General features: G+C 52.3%; 1 protein-coding gene across 1 annotated transcript in view; it reads right to left on the minus strand.

Moving 5' to 3' along the window:
* PHYSODRAFT_288533 (hypothetical protein) overlaps nucleotides 1–10,406 on the minus strand; it is a 15,134-nt gene extending 4,728 nt beyond the window's left edge. The window contains exon 1 of the mRNA XM_009536574.1: nucleotides 10,169–10,406. The gene's annotated coding sequence lies outside the window, so the exon portion shown is untranslated. The remainder of the gene's footprint in view (nucleotides 1–10,168) is intronic.
* Between the last annotated feature and the right edge of the window lie 4,170 nt (nucleotides 10,407–14,576).

A 14,576-nucleotide genomic window follows, 5' to 3' on the forward strand; every position in this document is an offset into this window, starting at 1 on the left:
GGAGCGGGCTTCAGGGACAAACTTTGCCAGGAGGTCTTTCACCGTCTTGGCCGCAATAGTTTGTGCAAGAGGTCGAGACACGCGTGTATGCCCGTATGCGTCTCTGATCTTCACCCATATCAATCCATGTATATCTTGCTGGGAGGCCTCGAGTTGGAGTGTGGCTTTGTTGGGATAGTCTTCCAGCATCCACGCAACGAAAAGATTTTTCTTCGGCGATGCGTCTGCTCCAAGCTTCCCGCTCATCTGAGCAAAGACACTGTCGTCCACGAACGCGGCCAAAGCCTGGGGATCCAACTGGCTGGACATGTCCATCTGCAGCAGCACAGCAGTACACAGTCAGCAATGCGGCAGTAGTATCATGACGACGTTGGCAAGGGCGCGGGCATGCCTGCTAGTCCCGGTGGGCGGTGGCGCTACTTGGAGGGGAAATGTGGAAATGGCCGGTTGGATTTTTCTTCCCTCAGTTTTGTACCAGAAACACGGTACCGCATCTACGTGATATACAGTGCGCGCCGAAATTATAACCGCACCCCAAAAATTATTTTTTTAAACCAATGATTGTGCTTTCGGCGCCAAACCGCTGCTTATGATTCGTCTAAAATCGATAGAAAATAGATGCAACAATCAGAATCGAAAAAGCTGTAACCGTTTTTTTGCAATGGACGAAAAACCGACTTTGGGTCGGGTCAAAATTATAGCCGCACCCGGTAAGCTATCGGTAAGATTGGTGGAGAGCTGTTTCAAGCGTAATAAATGAACTAACTCCATTGAACAGCTCGAATAACGCCTACCGGTACAGTAAAGTGCGTCGATAAGGAACGCCTGATATACATTGAAAGAAAAAGGTATATTGATAATTAAAGGTTTGACTCGTCACATGCAGACAGCAAATGCACTGATTTACTGCACTATGTAGTTCATGTCGGACTTCGCGACCAGAGTCTCGGCTTGAGCCCACGCAGCCAACTCAGCATAGGTAGCACCCGGTAGATCATGACGGCGATGACAGATTAGCAGCGACTGAAGCTTGGTCAGACGTAGCCGCCTCTGGAACGGTCTGGAAGTGGCGGTCACCATGGGAGTTGTGAGCAGCAGAGCGAAAGTTGGTTAATGAGGCATGCAGACATGTACCTGGCGCGATTCCCGCGCTCACAGCGATCCTCATGCTCATGATTCCCTCTCGCGACCTTTAGGTTCCATTTCCCCCGACTTGGGAGCCGCTCCATCCAGCCGCTCTTGAGGCTCGGTTTCGGAACTGTGATTGGCGGAATGTTAAACGGGACCGAATGATTGGTAGAATCATATAACTAATTCAGTACAATTGGCACACAATGGGTACAAGCGAGGATTCATGTCTTGTCGTAGAATATAAAATGTCGCCCGTTCCTTATCGACGCACTTCACTGTAGTAAGCTGCTCAAATAAGGTTAAGCTGACGCGGTTGATAAGATTCAATGGAGACACGCACTATCTTGAATTTGTATAGAAGAGTGGTGTTTGACAGTGTGGAGAGGTCTATACTCGTAAGTTGAGGCTGTCAGCTGACTAGTGTCTTCATTGGCGTCTATTCAACATGGTAGCGATGCTGGGCTTGCTCAGTTCAGCAACATGTACCAGAAAACTCGATCGATTTTTTTTCCGGGTCAATACAAATCCTTTATACTTGATGTTTGTATTGGAAAGCACCGCCAAACCCAGTCACAAATTTCAATCAAGTCTAGTCAGTCCCGTACAGTGCGTAGTTTGGTAAATACATGGCTACGTATCAAAAGTAGAGTATTTCTTCCTGAAAATAATGCCCGAGTTGCTTCCAGAATCCTCCTAGTGTTGTCTCGGAAGTCCGGCCAAATTGCCACCAAGTGTTTAGTGCACTTTATGGTATTAATAAATGTGCGAACAATAACTTCGGCGATGCGGTACATACTGTTGCGGATTATACTGATCCCCACTATACTACTTGCAGTTAGAGTAAGACAAAAGGTGAAAGAGAAGAATCTAAACCTCAGTTGAGAATATACACACGACCAACAAGGTGGCTTTTGCCGCCCAGCTGAGTGTTGTCGTTGCTTCCATCTCTGCGTGAGCAGCACCAAGAGGACACTCCACTTCAGGTTATGAGCCCAAGGCTCACGCGAGGGGAGCACAGCAACTAGGACGTCATGGTAGAGCAGAAGAAGACGCCCAAGGAGTCACACGAGGAGATAAGGACGATCCCGCCGTTTGACGGCAAGGACTACGAGGTCTGGCACGAGCGAGTCAAGCTCATGCTGGAGAGGAAGAAGCTGTGGAAGTACTCCATGGAGGACTTGCTCGAGCCGGACGAGAGCAAGGAGGCAGAGGCGCACGCGACGTGGACGAGCGAGATGGCCCACGCCAACGAGATCATCTACGACGCAATGACGAATCACATAATGAAGACTGTGAAGTATGAACCCACCCCGTTTCGTGTCATGGAGCGCCTGAAAAAGAGATTTATGGGCAAGACGTACCTGAAGTACGCTGAGGAGAGGGCCAAGCTCAGTCGGCTACGGCTCGCTCCCAACGGCAATGTGCCAGATCACCTGAGCGAAATGCGTCGGCTGATGGAGACCATTGCTGGAGTCGGGCGTCCTGCGGACGAGTATGTAAAGCCAGCACTATTGATTGGATCTCTGCCGCGCGAATATGATCATGTTGTACAGACGTTTCTCGCCAGCCACAAGCCCCAAAATGCTGATGATCCTCCTAATTACGAACAACTTGAACTCGCATTGGAGATGGCTTACGACCATCGCCAAGGTCGGAAAGCAGAGGGCGCCAAGGACAATGATGATAAAGAAAAGGCGTTCTTTGCTGGTGGAGGAAGAGGTCGAGGACGTGGTCGCGGCCGTGGACGTGGTCGCGGCCGTGGACGTGGTGGTCGATCTGGAGGACACGGGCGCGGTTCCGGTAGTGGACGTGGTTCTGGCGGTCGCGGGAGCCAAGGTGGTGGACGTGGAACTGGACGTGGCCAAGCCGGCAGTGGACAAAAGCCAGGTGGTGCTTGTTATCACTGCCATGAAGCAGGGCATCATGTGTTTGATTGCCCGTTTCTTGGCAAGCGACCTCCAGTCGAGGATCGCAGCAGCACCCAAGCTCAGAAGCGCGTGAAAATGAGTGGAGGAAAGAGTGCTAAGGCTGCTGAAACGAGTAGCTACGCTAATGAAAGTGATGACAGCGCGTATGTTATTCTTCAAGTGATGAAAATGAAAAAGCCGGTCGCAGACAAAGCCCATGATAACTGGTACCTGGACTCTGGTGCATCGAGTCATATTTCGAACCAGCTCACTGATTTCATGGAGTTCACGCCTCTTAGCGCCCGGATTCGAGTTGGAGGAAAGAACTCGCTGGGTGTTGAGGGTATTGGTACTGTGGTTAAAGAGCTGGAGACTACTGGTGGGAGGTGCTTACTGACGCTGCGAGGAGTTCGTTATGCTCCAGAGCTGCAGTGCAGTCTCTATTCTGTGCGACGGCAACTGAACCAATATCTGCCTGAACGTGATCGTGTGAAGGTGCACTTTGATGAGGCAGATCGCGCTGATGTTATCTTACAGGCTGGTGTGACTACCGCTCAAGTTGATTATACCAATCTCTATCGCTTGAAGTTGGAGAGACCCCAAGAGGTAGCCATGGTGGCGCTACCAGGTCGAGTGAGTAGTTTGGAGCTGTGGCATTCGAGATTGGGGCACCCTGGCAGATACTTGTTTAATGCGCTGTTCAGCCATGATCAGTGGCCGTTGCCACATGTGAATTTGCGTATCCCGGTGGGTTTCAATTGCGAGACCTGTGTGACGGGGAAACTTACGAGGAAGAGCATGAAGAAGTCTCGGACACAGACCCGCGAGTGGTTAGTTGGCGAAAAGGTCCATGTGGACGCTTGGGGTCCGTATGCAGAGCACTCCAACGGTGGTAAACGGTACTTTGCCGTGTTCGTTGATGATGCGAGTCGGTTTGTCACCGTGTATCTTCTGGAGCATCGTTCGGAAGTGTACCAGAAGTTTGAGGAGTACAATTAACGCATCAAGACGCAGCAGCATGTCAGAATGTAAGCGCTAAGGTCAGACAATGCAAAGGAGTTCAAGAAGCTGCAAAGTACGTGTGACACGAAGTATGGTATGGAGTTTGACAGCAGCATCAAGCATACTCCGGAGCAAAATGGTGTCGCGGAGAGAATGGTCCGCACCATTACGGAGAGAATGCGATGCATGCTCGTGCACTTCGACCTGCCTGAAGCGATGTGGGGTGAGGCAGCGATGACAACTGCATACTCCGTGAACATTATGCCAAGCTCGGTTCGAGGTATGGAGGTATCGTATGCAGTATGGCACCGTCAGACTCCTGCTTATGAGAAGTTGCGGACGTTCGGCTGCGCCGTCCTGTCGTACATTAACAAGGTGGAGAGATGGAAGATGCAGGCGAAAGCACGGGAGGCGGTCTTCGTTGGATATTCGCGAGAGAAGCGAGGCTATCGCTTGCTCGATAGCAAGACCAACAAGGCCTTCTACAGCCATACTGTCGTGTTCTATGAGAATAAAGCTGGTCGATTGCTCATGGACTCGGCATCAACACCAAGTGCAGCCTCCGGTAAGGAATATTTAGGCGTTGATCGATCAGTAGAGGATGACATTGAGCCAATGCTGGATGAAATGCATGATGACTCAAATGATGGAGGTAGTTATCGTGATGATGGAGATTGCTGGACTGGTGGGGTCAGCGACTCCAGAGACGGAGGTGATTATCGGACTGGTGGGGCTGATGACACCCGATGGGATGACCGACCAGGTGGGGCAGTTGAGCAAGATGTTCGGTCAGATGGGGCATGTGGGTCCAAGAAGAGAGGCCCCGGTGGTGATGCCGCAGCGCCTTGACCAAAGAGAGTGCGGTTTGCGGTGTTTGAAAGTGGACGTTCTTGCAAGGTGGCAGAACGAGATGAAGGACGTGGAGTGAGCTCTACAGCATCTGGATGTGATCGTTCTAGCAAGGTGGCAGAACGTGATGAGGAACGTGTCAATGGACATGAGGCAGACCACCTGCGAGGTGAGTGCGTGCCAGGCAATTCCAAAAGAAGGAGAAAGAGGAAACGCAGCAGTGGGCGGCACAAGGGACCGGCTGCTGACGAGGCGAGGGCTCTACCAGGGAGTCAAGAGGTGGAAGAGGTGGACAGCAGGTCATCGGCTGCTGAGCGGGCCGACTCGGACAGCCAAGTGTCGAGTGATGCTGCGAGTGTGGGGCGTCTATCAACGCCTCCTTGCACAGCACTTCGTGAGTACACAGGCCCGAGAGGCACTCGCCCTGAAGACCCTCCAGTGACACGGAGCGGTTGGGTAAGTAAACCGCCCACGTGGCTCGGTGACTACGTCTACATTGCCTACGAAAATACAAATCCAGATGATGATGTGAACTCGTTGCCTGCTGGATGGAGGAAAGGACGAGCTGCGTGGCAACGTGCTATCGCGAACGAGTTGATCCTTGCATGGTGGGAGGACTATTGCTGCATGAGTACTGGCGAGTTTGAAGAGCCAGATACTTTCGGTGACGCTATGGAGAGTGAGCACTCATTGCAATGGAAAAATGCAGCTGATGATGAGTTTGATTTGTTGATGAAGAACGATACCTGGGAGTTGGTCCCGCGTGAGAAGCGCATGAAAGTGCTGCAGAATCGCTGGATCTTTCGCGTCAAGTATCTAGCGAACGGAGAGATCGAAAGATTCAAAGCGAGGCTCGTGATCAAGGGCTTCATGCAAATTTATGATATCGACTACCTAGAGGTGTACTCGCCTGTTGTGAGGCTGGAGACACTGCGTGTTCTCTTGACACTGGCGGCTGTCTGGAATTATGAAGTGCATCAGATGGATGTCACTACTGCTTTCTTGAATGGGGCGATTGACGTGGAGGTCTATATGGAGCAGCCTGAAGGCTACAAAGTGAATGGCAAAGAGGACTGGGTGTGCAGATTGAAGAAGAGTCTGCAAGGCTTGAAGCAGGCGCCCAGAGTGTGGTTTCAGCTGCTCAAGTCGTTCTTGGAGGAGCAGGGTTTCACGATGCTGCAGTCGGAGGCCTGCGCGGCTGTGAAAGTAATTGATGGGCAGTTGGTCTTCATCCCTCTCTATGTTGATGATCTGATTTTGTTTGCTCCGTCGATGGAGCTCATCAACAAGATGAAGAAGATGTTCGAGGGCCGGTTTGCGATGAAGGATCTCGGGGAGTTACACTACATTCTAGGCTGGGAGATCACGCGGAACCGGGCCGAGAGAACGATGTTCATTGGTCAGCAGAAGTATGCCGAGACCGTGCTCAAGAGGTTCAACATGCAGGACTGCAATGGCTGCAAAACGCCGAGCACGGCGGATCTGAAGCTGAGCAAGGCCATGTGTCCGACCGAAAACGATGAAAAGCAACTGATGAGATCGAAGCCATCTCGTGCTGTGGTTGGCAGCCTGATGTACCTGATGCTCGGTACCCGGCCCGATCTTGCCTACCTCGTTAGAGAGTGCAGTCAGTTCTTGGAAAACCCAGGTCTGTTGCATTGGAGAGCTGCAAAACGTGGATTGCGCTACCTGAAAGACACAGCGGACTGGGGGATCCAGCTTGGTGGCCTAGCGTGGTCAGATCAAAAGCTGGATGAACATCTGAGAGCATACGCAGATGCGGATTTTGCAAATCGAGTTGATGATCGAAAGTCTGTTGCAGGCTACGTGACTCAATTTTGTGGGAGCATCATTTCGTGGAGCAGCCAGACGGAGAAGACCGTCGCGCTGCACACGACCGAGGCCGAATATATGGCTCTTAGTCTACTGGTGCAGGAGATAGTGCACTTGGGCCAAATGCTGAAGGAGCTGCAGGTGCAGCAAATTCAGCCATCCCAAGTCTTTGTTGACAACGAAAGTGCAAAGAAGCTTGCCAGCAACCCTGTGTTTCATTCTCGGACCAAGCACATCGATGTGCGCCACCACTTCGTGCGTGAGCGCATCGATTTGAAGGAAATTGACGTGCTTCGAGTGCCAGGAGTTGATAACGTGGCCGATGCTTTTGCAAAGCCATTGGCACGTCCGGCATTTGAAAAACACAGAGCTGCAATGGGATTATTGCCAAGGGCAAGATTTGGAGATGCATGTTGATGGGAATCCGTAGGTGGGGCTGTTGCGGATTATACTGATCCCCACTATACTACTTGCAGTTGGAGTAAGACAAAAGGTGAAAGAGAAGAATCTAGGCCTCAGTTGAGAATATACACACGACCAACAAAGTAGCTTTTGCCGCCCAGCTGAGTGTTGTCGTTGCTTCCATCTCTGCGTGAGCAGCACCAAGAGGACACTCTACTTCACATACCATAGGTAAGATACGACCACACGGGCCGCATCGGCCCCAGCCGGGCGGCGTCCTGCCCGTGTCGTCCAGCTCCAAGCTCGAGAACATCCGCGCCGGCAAGAAGATCGTCACGCACGAAGGACGCATGGAGCCCGTGCCGCCGCGCGCGCTCGAGACGAGCGAGATCCCGGGCATCGTGGCGGACTACCGCTCGGCCGCGGAGAACGCCCTCAAAGCGGGCTTCGACGGCGTCGAGCTGCACGCCGCCAACGGCTACTTGCTGGAGCAGTTCCTGCACGACGGCATCAACGACCGCGCCGACCAGTACGGCGGCAGCGTCGAGAACCGCGCGCGCTTCCTGTTCGAGGCACTGGAGGCCATCCTCGAGAGTCTGGACTCGTCCAAGGTGGGCATCCGACTGTCCCCGTTCGGCGGCAGCTTCGGCGACAAGGACTCGGACCCCGTCGCCACCTACACGTACGTGCTGAACAGGCTCAACAACTACGACCTGGCCTACGCGCACCTGATCGAGCCGCGTGGCTACCACGTGCGTGACCCGCTGGCACCCGAGAAGGGCTCGGCGCGGCAGTTCCGCGAGACGTACAAGGGCGTGCTCCTCGCCGCGTCGGGCTTCGACCGGCAGTCGGCCGTGCAGATCGTGGAGGAGGGCGCGGCCGACGCCGTGGCCATCGGCCGCCACTTCATCTCGAACCCGGACCTGGTGCGGCGCTTCCAACTCAACAAGCCCGTGAACGACTACGACACGGACACGTTCTACCTCGGCGACGCGCGCGGGTACACGGACTATAATACCCGTTCCTGCAGGACGAGTAGGTAGAGCAGTAAAGACGACGTAGACAGCAAAAGACGTGCCACTTCCGTAAGACTGCAAGGTGAAGCGTACTGGAGGTGGCTGCGTACTCTCAAGTAAAACAAATTGTTGGTAGTTAAAACTACCGGTAGTTGCTGCAGGCACCAGGCACGTACTGTTACTGCCTCGGTGTGGGCTTGGGCGTCTTGTTGGATCACTTGGCGCGTTTAGTGGGACGGCCTTCTTCACCCTCTTGGTTTTCACGTGCTCGTTTCTTGGATGTTTCCGTCTCGCCACCTTGATCGCCTAGTGGCCCTCACCACTGCCACCAACGTCACTCTCATCGTCACTCTTCTTCCTTGTCACCCGGCGCGTACGCTAGTGCTTTACGGGCGTTCTGCAACAACTTGTCGCGCGTCGCGGTAAGCGACAACTTTGCATACGAACTAACGTCCTTGTTTCGTTTTTCATCTTCATCGCGATAGTCCAGGTCGCCCTCCACAAGCCCCAGCGGGTCATACTGAGACTCCACCATGTTTGATAGCATGGAAGCCACGCCGTCGCTCAGGAACGGGTAGGTGACCCTGTTGAGCAAACGGAGGCAGATCGTGAAAACAGGCTCCTCCTCCGAGACACTCGACACACTTGAGACGCCAGGATTGCTCTCGATCTTCGCCCGCTTCTTCGCCTGACTCCCGATCGTCTGACTCTCCTCCTTCACCTCAGAGGCGTTGCCTTTCTTCTTGGGCTTAAGATTGTCTTTCATTGTCGTGGCATAGATGAACTTGCCGTCACTCTTCCGACCGCGCACATTCATGTAGATGCGAATGGTATCACGGACATCCGTGGAGCTCAGCGGTTTCGGATCCCCACCAATTTCATCAGTAGATTTCCCCGCTGACGAGTTCCCATCACTGTTCTTTCCGAACACAAACCAGGGGCATAGTTTCTCCGTCGCTGCCCTGGAAAACCCACCATCGACTGGGGAACGATTCTTCACTTGAATCAACATCATCAACACTTCCTGCTCCTCTTGTTCACCCCTCGTTGTCTCCCCACCGACTGGCCTGCTGTTGGATCTCTTCTTAAACATCGGGATCAACAAATCGGCTCCATACTGGTTACGGGGGAAAATACCTGCAGCTTGACGCCCCAGCAAAAACCAAAGCGTGTCCTCATTCGGCTCAAGCTGCAACTGCACAAAGTGGGTGAACCCCATGTACCATCCATCCCACTTCGAGTGCCACTTGTTGAATTCTGCTCTCAAATTCTCCTTGCTGATCATCCGCTTGAGATATATCGGCAGCTTTTTCTTGCCGTGTAGCACCTTCAAGAATTGCTGCACCGGTACAAATTGCCCGATCGTGTGGCACCACTGGGAAAAGTCTTTGTCCCCCATCACACACGTGTCCATCGCCAGAAGCAGCAAAATCCGAGCAACCATCTCGCCAATTTCGCCAACTCCACCGGTGTCCAATGCTTCATCCAAAAGGAGGTTCTTGAGTTGCGGCAGGATATACTTTGCCAAAGCATGTTTCAGTTCATACCACACTTTCATCGCTCCTAAGGCGAGCACTGGGTCCGAAGCGTAGCTGGTGACGTAACCTTCTCGCTTGAAATTCACATACGCGAGAATCGCCATGAAGTCGGCAGTCGCCCGAGATGCCAAAGCCGACGTTGAATGCGGGCGCACGCCCAGTCGGCAAAGCATGGAGGCGACACCAAACATGGTATCCTTGTTGTACGCATTTTGCGAAGGGGGAATCCCCAGTAGCAGCTTGTTCGCCGCAAGATTGATCACATCTTCTCTATCCGCAGGATTGGGGCAAGTGCTGTACCACATCGGACGCCCCATGCGGCACAACGCGTGCCAAGCTTGACTCGCATCCCCGGTAACGATTCTCTTGTACATAGCTATCTTAGCACGTTCTTGCTGTTTCTTCTTCTCTTCGTCTTTTTCAGCTCCCACCGCAACCTGAGTTTCCTCTTCCATTTCTTCATCTTCTGCTCCTGCATCTAGTATTTCCTCTTTCATTTCTTCATCTTCGCCGGCTTGTTTTTCTTCACAGTATTGATCCCAGTGTGCGTCCATTGTCTCAGCTAACACAACTGGCGCAAACGATGCCAACTCTCCATCGAAAAGCCGAGATGATGGATCCAACAACAGCGGAGGCGCCAGGTCCGAGATCCTGGAGTTCGTATCAATCAGCACGCCGAAAATGCATCCACGATGGCCGATATCTTTGTTCACGGATCTGAGAGCATTTCGCAACATTCGGAAGTCATTCTTCTTGCCTCCCTTCTCAGCCAGCAGACTTCTCGCTTCATCGATCACCAGAACCACGATTCTGCCATTTGGATTCTTCTCGGTGGAGGTATCCCCCTCCAGCGTATCTGTTTCATCCGAAAGTTTCGCCTTTACAGAGGTGTCCGCTGCCTTTTCGGTAAACAGCTTCAGCCATTCCTTCTGAACGTCCGCCCAATGCTTGTTCGCGTAGACGTAAATTGTCTTCAATCGACTGGCGATGTCTTCCACTTCGGAGCCTTCTTGAAACAGCCAACCACGAAGCTCGCTCGTAGCCTTGGGAAACCCCGTCGACTCGTGCACACGAGCACACATGTACAGGACTTTCATGTTCAAGGCGCTCTTTTGAGCCTCAATCGCGAGTTCACGCACCATCCGACTCTTGCCGAAGCCAGAACTCTGCACGACCGCCACACATGGCGCCTTGTACTTTGTGGGGGTGTAGGCCTTCCAGCAGTCCCGCAGATACTGTGCGAGGTCGAGGTGGGCTTCGCCGAGGTACCGGCCCTTGGTGAACGCCTCCGCGATTCGCTTCATTTCATTTTCATCCAACTTGGGCGTGCCGGAGCGGGCTTCAGGGACAAACTTTGCCAGGAGGTCTTTCACCGTCTTGGCCGCAATAGTTTGTACAAGAGGTCGAGACACGCGTGTATGCCCGTATGCTCTTATGATCTCCACCCATATGAATCCATGTATCTGGTTCTGGGAGGTCTCGAGTTGGAGTGTGGCTTTGTTGGAATAGTCGACCAGCATCCACGCAACGAAAAGATTTTTCTTTGGCGATGCGTCTGCTCCAAGCTTCCCGCTCATCTGAGCAAAGACACTGTCGTCCACGAACGCGGCCAAAGCCTGGGGATCCAACTGGCTGGACATGTCCATCTGCAGCAGCACAGCAGTACACAGTCAGCAATGCGGCAGTAGTATCATGACGACGTTGGCAAGGGCGCGGGCATGCCTGCTAGTCCCGGTGGGCGGTGGCGCTACAGGACAAGGCTTGGAGGGGAAATGTGGAAATGGCCGGTTGGATTTTTCTTCCCTCAGTTTTGTACCAGAAACACGGTACCGCATCTACGTGATATACAGTGCGCGCCGAAATTATAACCGCACCCCAAAAATTATTTTTTTAAACCAATGATTGTGCTTTCGGCGCCAAACCGCTGCTTATGATTCGTCTAAAAACGATAGAAAACAGATGCAACAATCAGAATCGAAAAAGCTGTAACCGTTTTTTTGCAATGGACGAAAAACCGACTTTGGGTCGGGTCAAAATTATAGCCGCACCCGGTAAGCTATCGGTAAGATTGGTGGAGAGCTGTTTCAAGCGTAATAAATGAACTAACTCCATTGAACAGCTCGAATAACGCCTACCGGTACAGTAAAGTGCGTCGATAAGGAACGCCTGATATACATTGAAAGAAAAAGGTATATTGATAATTAAAGGTTTGACTCGTCACATGCAGACAGCAAATGCACTGATTTACTGCACTATGTAGTTCATGTCGGACTTCGCGACCAGAGTCTCGGCTTGAGCCCACGCAGCCAACTCAGCATAGGTAGCACCCGGTAGATCACGACGGCGATGACAGATTAGCAGCGACTGAAGCTTGGTCAGACGTAGCCGGCTCTCGAACGGTCTGGAAGTGGCGGTCACCATGGGAGTTGTGAGCAGCAGAGCGAAAGTTGGTTAATGAGGCATGCAGACATGTACCTGGCGCGATTCCCGCGCTCACAGCGATCCTCATGCTCATGATTCCCTCTCGCGACCTTTAGGTTCCATTTCCCCCGACTTGGGAGCCGCTCCATCCAGCCGCTCTTGAGGCTCGGTTTCGGAACTGTGATTGGCGGAATGTTAAACGGGACCGAATGATTGGTAGAATCATATAACTAATTCAGTACAATTGGCACACAATGGGTACAAGCGAGGATTCATGTCTTGTCGTAGAATATAAAATGTCGCCCGTTCCTTATCGACGCACTTCACTGTAGTAAGCTGCTCAAATAAGGTTAAGCTGACGCGGTTGATAAGATTCAATGGAGACACGCACTATCTTGAATTTGTATAGAAGAGTGGTGTTTGAACAGTGTGGAGAGGTCTATACTCGAAGTTGAGGCTGTCAGCTGACTAGTGTCTTCATTGGCGTCTATTCAACATGGTAGCGATGCTGGGCTTGCTCAGTTCAGCAACATGTACCAGAAAACTCGATCGATTTTTTTCCGGGTCAATACAAATCCTTTATACTTGATGTTTGTATTGGAAAGCACCGCCAAACCCAGTCACAAATTTCAATCAAGCCTAGTCCCGTACAGTGCGTAGTTTGGTAAATACATGGCTACGTATCAAAAGTAGAGTATTTCTTCCTGAAAATAATGCCCGAGTTGCTTCCAGAATCCTCCTAGTGTTGTCTCGGAAGTCCGGCCAAATTGCCACCAAGTGTTTAGTGCGCTTTATGGTATTAATAATTGTGCGAACAATAACTTCGGCGATGCGGTACATACTGTTGCGGATTATACTGATCCCCACTATACTACTTGCAGTTAGAGTAATACAAAAGGTGAAAGAGAAGAATCTAAACCTCAGTTGAGAATATACACACGACCAACAAGGTGGAATTTGCCGCCCAGCTGAGTGTTGTCGTTGCTTCCATCTCTGCGTGAGCAGCACCAAGAGGACACTCCACTTCAGGTTATGAGCCCAAGGCTCACGCGAGGGGAGCACAGCAACTAGGACGTCATGGTAGAGCAGAAGAAGACGCCCAAGGAGTCACACGAGGAGAAGAGGACGATCCCGCCGTTTGACGGCAAGGACTACGAGGTCTGGCACGAGCGAGTCAAGCTCAAGGTGGAGAGGAAGAAGCTGTGGAAGTACTCCATGGAGGACTTGCTCGAGCCGGACGAGAGCAAGGAGGCAGAGGCGCACGCGACGTGGACGAGCGAGATGGCCCACGCCAACGAGATCATCTACGACGCAATGACGAATCACATAATGAAGACTGTGAAGTATGAACCCACCCCGTTTCGTGTCATGGAGCGCCTGAAAAAGAGATTTATGGGCAAGACGTACCTGAAGTACGCTGAGGAGAGGGCCAAGCTCAGTCGGCTACGGCTCGCTCCCAACGGCAATGTGCCAGATCACCTGAGCGAAATGCGTCGGCTGATGGAGACCATTGCTGGAGTCGGGCGTCCTGCGGACGAGTATGTAAAGCCAGCACTATTGATTGGATCTCTGCCGCGCGAATATGATCATGTTGTACAGACGTTTCTCGCCAGCCACAAGCCCCAAAATGCTGATGATCCTCCTAATTACGAACAACTTGAACTCGCATTGGAGATGGCTTACGACCATCGCCAAGGTCGGAAAGCAGAGGGCGCCAAGGACAATGATGATGAAGAAAAGGCGTTCTTTGCTGGTGGAGGAAGAGGTCGAGGACGTGGTCGCGGCCGTGGACGTGGTGGTCGATCTGGAGGACACGGGCGCGGTTCCGGTGGTGGACGTGGTTCTGGCGGTCGCGGGAGCCAAGGTGGTGGACGTGGAACTGGACGTGGCCAAGCCGGCAGTGGACAAAAGCCAGGTGGTGCTTGTTATCACTGCCATGAAGCAGGGCATCATGTGTTTGATTGCCCGTTTCTTGGCAAGCGACCTCCAGTCGAGGATCGCAGCAGCACCCAAGCTCAGAAGCGCGTGAAAATGAGTGGAGGAAAGAGTGCTAAGGCTGCTGAAACGAGTAGCTACGCTAATGAAAGTGATGACAGCGCGTATGTTATTCTTCAAGTGATGAAAATGAAAAAGCCGGTCGCAGACAAAGCCAATGATAACTGGTACCTGGACTCTGGTGCATCGAGTCATATTTCGAACCAGCTCACTGATTTCATGGAGTTCACGCCTCTTAGCGCCCGGATTCGAGTTGGAGGAAAGAACTCGCTGGATTGGTACTGTGGTTAAAGAGCTGGAGACTACTGGTGGGAGGTGCTAACTGACGCTGCGAGGAGTTCGTTATGCTCCAGAGCTGCAGTGCAGTCTCTATTCTGTGCGACGGCAACTGAACCAATATCTGCCTGAACGTGATCGTGTGAAGGTGCACTTTGATGAGGCAGATCGCGCTGATGTTATCTTACAGGCTGGTGTGACTACCG

The sequence above is a fragment of the Phytophthora sojae genome (genome assembly GCF_000149755.1).
Source record: "Phytophthora sojae unplaced genomic scaffold PHYSOscaffold_9, whole genome shotgun sequence".
Lineage (NCBI taxonomy): Eukaryota > Oomycota > Peronosporomycetes > Peronosporales > Peronosporaceae > Phytophthora > Phytophthora sojae.